The sequence below is a fragment of the Sinohyriopsis cumingii genome, unplaced genomic scaffold (assembly GCF_028554795.1).
Source record: "Sinohyriopsis cumingii isolate HCF-2022 unplaced genomic scaffold, ASM2855479v2 utg000244l, whole genome shotgun sequence".
Classification (NCBI taxonomy): domain Eukaryota; kingdom Metazoa; phylum Mollusca; class Bivalvia; order Unionida; family Unionidae; genus Sinohyriopsis; species Sinohyriopsis cumingii.
In genome coordinates, this window is record NW_028315881.1 from 59,572 (window position 1) to 66,232 (window position 6,661).

Sequence of the window (6,661 nt, forward strand, 5' to 3'; positions counted from 1 at the left end):
GACATGTGATATAACTTTCTTAGGATTATTTTGTATTTCATTCATAATACTGTAACTTCCTTTTAAAGTTTCATTTTATAATTAAATTATTTGATACATTTTACAAAAATGTGTGGTGTCGCTTCATGCTGCTAATTTAAGACCACAGATTCGTAACGGTGTTTCTTGCCAGTGTCATCTGAAGATTCAGTTTGACTCTTGTTTTCTTTAGGAAGTTTAACAATTCGGACACAATGTTTACGTATCAATCAATTTAATTTATATTTTAATAAACTCGTGGAAGGTCAGGTGAACGATTGTGTAATTATTACAGACGCTCCTCTCCTCCGTGTTTCTTTCTTTTATCTGTTGATACAAATTTACTAAATGTCACCATGCGATGCCAACTTATTTTTTCCAGGCTCTGTAATTTCACTTGACCTTAAATACAAACTGACCCCACACTCAGATTTGACTAGAGTACCACGAGGGAAGGAGGAACGAGAATACATAATTTGGTTGATTAATACATTTCATTCCGCTCTTCTTTATTCCTAGGATTGGTCCGCGGGCTTGGTTATTGCATGGAATAGTCATGACCAAGCCCAAGTCAGAGACTGTATTTGCACTCAGCGATTACTTCCACCTAAAGAGACTGCTGGAGTGTTTACTACAATGTGTTGTACAGTGTACTTGGGATTATTTTCTTCATGATCTGTATACGACAAAATCAATTGAACACGTTGCTAACAGTTTTGGTTGCCGGGAGTTAACGAAAGATGCTTCACCAAACGCAATTAGGAACGAATAATATGATGTAACGCCTCTAGGAATGGAATTTACAAATCATTTCCTTGTATGCCCGGTCGTCTACAGAAGGTATATTGGGAAAGAAAAGTAGCATGGCTCATGAATATAGACATATAATATTCTGATTGCATAAATTGAACTATCAGCATTGAACACCAAGGTATGGTCTTCGCTACGACGACGACCATGACGACGAAGAGGAGGATTATGCGTATCTTGTTCATCCAAAATTGAACATGAAAGTATGATCATCGCTTTGTAGCTCACTAAAAGAAATTAAATAAAACCAAAGTAACACGTGTACTGAGCATACGGTCATTCCCAAATGTCGGATAAATACTGATTTAACGCTGGACTATTGTTGCATAAAAGTTGCACATTTCGGTTGGTAAACGTTCATCATAGTTCAAACATATTTTATTGTCTCGAAATGAATTATGTCGGCAATTTTGTAAGGAAAAACAAGTTGCAAAATGTGAATACTGATTCCTCTTCAATGCAGCAGTTACAAGATGCAGCATAAAAATTCACAATAATCCAAAAATAGCGACATAAGCCTAAAGTCTATAATTATCGATCGCCATGGAGTTTTACGCCGGTGGACAGGTACTAAACTGATTCAAGAAAAGAGTATGTTGAGTCTTAGCGTCACTATACAGGGTAGTACCTATTTGTTTATCAACATGGATAGCTTTCATTGTGATATCACAGCGCGCGATATGCAATCCGGATGTACTGGATACAGGTTGATCTCGTCCAAAAATGCCCACGTACCTTAACATTGATTTTGCCTTAGGTACTCATAAGGGTGTGCAAATAATGACCTTCCAAAGAAATGTGGATCCACGAGGATCCAAATAAAGTGAATAATTGCTATCTAAAGGTATGTCGAATCAAATTCTAAAAATGACGCCCATTACTGAAATAATCGATGTTGAACGCATACATAGGCCATATAATTTCCAGACGTAAAGCCTAGATCCTGTACTCAAACCAAAGTAACATGTTTACAAAAACTATATTAGTCGGGTAGGTCCAAATTTCTACCCTCAATTATGGACAAAGATCAATCACACAATACCGACTAAATATACATAACAACATACATTTTGTTTTGAGACGAATATATTTATGTTTTTCTTCTGTTAACGTTCAACATCGGAATATTACACAAAAATAATTATGTGGCATTGATGTTATGTTTGTAACCATGATGACCTTATTTATGTCTGTGACAAAAGTTACATTCCAAATAGAAATTATTGGTAACAAAAAAGATCTTCTTGCAAACTTGGTGCCTTGCAAATTGTAATTTAAAGCACGACACGCGTGTCTATTATGTACAATTATGATAATCATACGATTTTTCTTACTCGGTCTCTTGTTATGTGATATGGTAGTTATATCCAAATGTATCCAAGTGTAGGCAATCATAACTATTTGCTATTACTATGACGTTATCCGAGTGTCATAGGCAGGGACGTCATATGGGGTGTTGCGGGGGGACACCCCCCCCCCAATTTGCATGTGCTGTAAAATGTAAAATTGATGTTGTCTATATACGAAAATTAACAAGCCCGTCAAGTTTTGTCCCCCACGCCCACCCCGCCCCGAATCAAGTTTTGCCCTCCCCCCTGGAAAAAGTTGAAATGAGTACCTGGTTCTAGGACGTGAAGTACTGGATTTTCCAAGTAATATAAAAGTAATAACTTACGATAAATAATTTCACATCCACGTTGATAACAAAACGTGAAATCTAAAGTTGTTCTGAGATGCTTACATGGTCGTGTGGTAAAATGTCTGCCTCGCGTTAAAGCAAACTCCAGTTCAAATCAGACAAGCCGCGAATACTGTTTTTTTTTCTTAATGTCTTAATATATTTTCAATTTAAAATCAGAATTATATAATTGTTTACATTTTGTGTGTGAATAATCACTGAATACAGCAGAACATAACGGTAAACCGCGGACATCGCGCGGGTTTTACAACAGTTATTTTTGTATCTGTTATACAGCCTTCACACACTCAACAATATATTGCATCTCTCGGGTGAAAAATTGAAGTATTTTCACCCACTCGATGAAATATGTCCGTTATTCTCTCGCTTGAAGCAAATATTCTATGTTTATTATGATGTTAAAATGATGCGATTTGAAGATATTACTAAATGAAGATTTTAAATAAAAATTTATTTATGTAAAGACTTACAACTCTACGAAGAATGCAGCCATTGTTAATATTTCCATATTATTTTTTATGGCCATCGATTTTTATAGTTTTCAATGACCTTTAGAAGAGTTTAATATTCACCATTTTCAACAGCTAATGTGTTACTATATTTAGGAAGAACCACTGACCCACGGGAAGCTGCTGTCAAGCTCTCTCACATACCTACGTTGATCGATCCAAACTCACTTGGAGAGAGATGAGATGAGTGCGGGCGAGTGTCCTAGATCACTCGGCCAATCGGGACCCTATAAATCTGTAACAACCTGCTTACCATTGACCTGTACGTTATGTGATGCCCCACGTGTTATGTGGTGCTTTGGTTTTCGTCATCTAGGAGATGATCGACAACCAGGTTGTTGCCCGGACCGAGTAAATAATAACATAAAATATGCAATTAATGGATGGAATAACAGAGATCTCAGAAGGGAAATATAATAGAACAACACGAGCCCCTGCATGTTAAATATATTAATTTAATCAATTAAATATAGAAAATGAAATTCAACATGACATTTGAATTTTAGTTTCTTCTGGAAAAAGAATAACCATATTTATAAGAAATACAATTCACTATTCTGTTTTACGGATTAAACAAATTTCATTATTGAATCGAGTGAATGATCGAACTCACTCATTGCATAACACGCCGGCCTAACCTGGTTGCTACCGGTCATTCCAATTTTAATGACTGGTCAGAATCGATGTATTCCTTTTCATCTTCTCTCGCTATCTCTCGAGCCTTTTCATCAATCGTAACTTGGTTGTCTGCTCCTTTGCCCCACTGCGTGGTGTACATATGGAACCATTTTTTTTCATTCAAATAAATCAAACGGATCCGAAATTGTATCAAGTTTTCTTTTCTGGCGTCAAACAATATTCTCACTATTGTTATTTCAGATATCGTCTAATATGGTCAGTTCGCAACTTGTTACACACAACCCTGTTATCTTAAGACTAATATCTTTCGCTACTGCTCTCAGCATTCCTAACTGGAAACATGATATAACTAGACACCTTAGTCCTATGTCCCTGTGGACTATAAATCACTGGCTCAATGATGTCGGCCGACATACGCCCATTTATAGATTGAAAGAATTCATATCTTAAGAATATAAATGAATTAATGGACTTCACTCTCGTCTTAATTACAGTACTTGCTAATTAGCAATTCATTGACGTACATTGCCAGATATAGAAAAATAAAGTCTTAGTATGCATGATGCATATAATTTGAGACATATGAATTCACATATTCGCACGATTTTGTATCAGCAGCAATGAGAGACATTCTTATTGCATATAAGTGAGTAAATTCGGACATTTCTCTCAAAATTCATATGAAGCCAAACCACTCCGGTGGCCTAAGTATTCAGAGCGTCCTTCTCGGATGCCGGCGGTTGCAGGTTCTAATCCCGGCTGGGTCATATCAAAGAATTATAAAACTGGTACTAACAGCTGTCTCGCTTGGCGCTCAGCATTAAGTGGTTAGTGTTAAGACTGGTCTGCTGGTGTCAGGATAATGTGACTGGGTGGGACATGATGCTACATGTCTGCGGCATAATGCCCCAGTGCTAGACATCACTATACACTGAACACTGCAGACATCTTAGCGATATGACTGAAAAATCATTAAAGCTACATTAAAAATCAAAATTACAAACACACACTCTCTTATCAAGGGAATATTGTATGACATTCTTAGAATATGAGCCATATAACATTCAAGACAAATGAATGCAACAATTAACTTCTGAACTCAAAGACAATTGAAGTAAACTGAGGTAAACTGAATAAATGCAACAAATAACTACAAAATTTAAATCACTGAATATGTTTTAGCGATTGAAACAAACTTTGTGCTTTTCCGATACTCGCTTTATTTTCTATGAAACCGAATCTCTCTTTTCCGCGTCCTCAACTTTCCAGATACCTGTCTCCTGGACATTTAAATGAAAAATACGCGTTATTTCCCGGAGATAAGACCTCTTGCCTTCCTGAAGAAACTTGGACTTAGGGAGACTGCATTAAACATTGAACTTCGTGTGGGATTCACACCCCATTGTTTGACTTAGCCAAATCAGGGCTAACTTTATCCAAATGCCAAAGTTTGTACACGTCCATCGACGTTAGAATAATTCTCTCTAACCCGCCTTTATTATTAACTATTTTTGCAAAATTTCATGTCAAGAGACTTATTTCAAATGGCATGCAATAGTCTAAGGATTGTTTCAGATTTTGACATTTCCTGCTGCTTAACCCCTTGTTAACATTCCTCATCTATATCTCTAATCGGTTATCCCATCTGGTCATAATTATAAATCAATCTTGCCCCCAGACCAGAGCATATCCCATCTTTCTCAGGAAGCGAATATATTGTGAGCCTAGCCCATTCGTCAAAGTTAATTGTTACGTGTCACGCTGACCACGACACAATGTGCTGCGAGAGAACAGCTAACAAAAGTTTGCACCATTATGTATGCACTATTTGTGCAGAGTAAGTCTACAAATGCAGCGGTGTTGAGTAAAGAATGGGCCTCATATGAAGAGTAGCTGTAATTTGAACATAACAAAATTCTTACATCTAGTGTAATGTTGTTTTCCGCGAAGATGTCATTGTTTTTTTTCTTCTTGAAGACAGACATGTGTGTATCCTCCAGATAGCGCTCCGTGCCAGATATCTGCCCTTGGAAATTAAAGGTACGGATGTATGCGATACTCTTCTTCGTCCATCGACTGACCTGAAGGTAAAGGGCAAACATGATGTAGCAACCTTAAAGCTTTTATGATGTAAATGGATACAAATGGCTTGAAGACACACAACACAAAGTTAAAAGTCATAGAGATGGACAAAATAATTAAATAGGTATATATTGTGGCTGCTTTCAATATGCAAAATACAAGCTTAAGTCAATATTTACTTATGGATATAAAACAAAAATTATATTCGTACTTTCCTCGATACAACTTGGATTCAGACCTGAGTTTGACTAATCTAAGTCTGAAAATTAGCTCTAGATATATGACTCTTCAAGTGGAGCCCATCAGATCGCTGTCCTTGAGATTAACTCAAAAGTCAGGTACCAATCTTACCTCCACCGGAGACAACAGCGTCAGTTTTGGTTTTGTTACATCGTCTGCGATGGCAGCTTAAAGATCGCTGCATTACAGTATAAAGAGTGACTCCTGCAGATAATAATAATAATAATAATATTAAGAAGAAGAAGAAGAAGAAGAAGAAGGCTGGTGATGATGATAATAATAATAATAATAATAATAATAATAATGTTCAAGCATTCATGATATGAACAATTGGTGGCAGCATTATGAACAGGTTTCGTGGTCGTAGTGTAAATGAGAAATTTAAAAAGAAAACAACAACAAACAAAATAACCATCACTTTACTCCCCCCCCCCCATTCCACTGTTATCCCAAAAGACAAAGAAAACTCAGTTTCATAGGAAAAGATTAAAATTATAGAACTCTTGTCAACATGTACAAGCACGTCCAGTCATATCTCATCGTTTTAAGTCTCCAACTTTCACATATTACGTATGTATGCCAAGAATATCGTGCTTACCAAAGACATGCAGTCTTTAGTGCAAAAGTTCATGGACAAAAACCATCGTTCTCATAATTGGCAACC

At 36.6% G+C, this 6,661-nt stretch overlaps 1 long non-coding RNA gene across 1 annotated transcript; it reads right to left on the reverse strand.

Annotated features, from left to right (window-relative positions):
• Positions 1-3,471: 3,471 nt before the first annotated feature.
• Positions 3,472-6,271, reverse strand: LOC149774382 (uncharacterized). Its single transcript, XR_016416875.1, has 2 exons — positions 5,598-6,271; positions 3,472-4,636 (listed from the first exon to the last, which is right to left on the reverse strand). It is a non-coding gene; the product is annotated as an uncharacterized LOC149774382 (long non-coding RNA).
• Between the last annotated feature and the right edge of the window lie 390 nt (positions 6,272-6,661).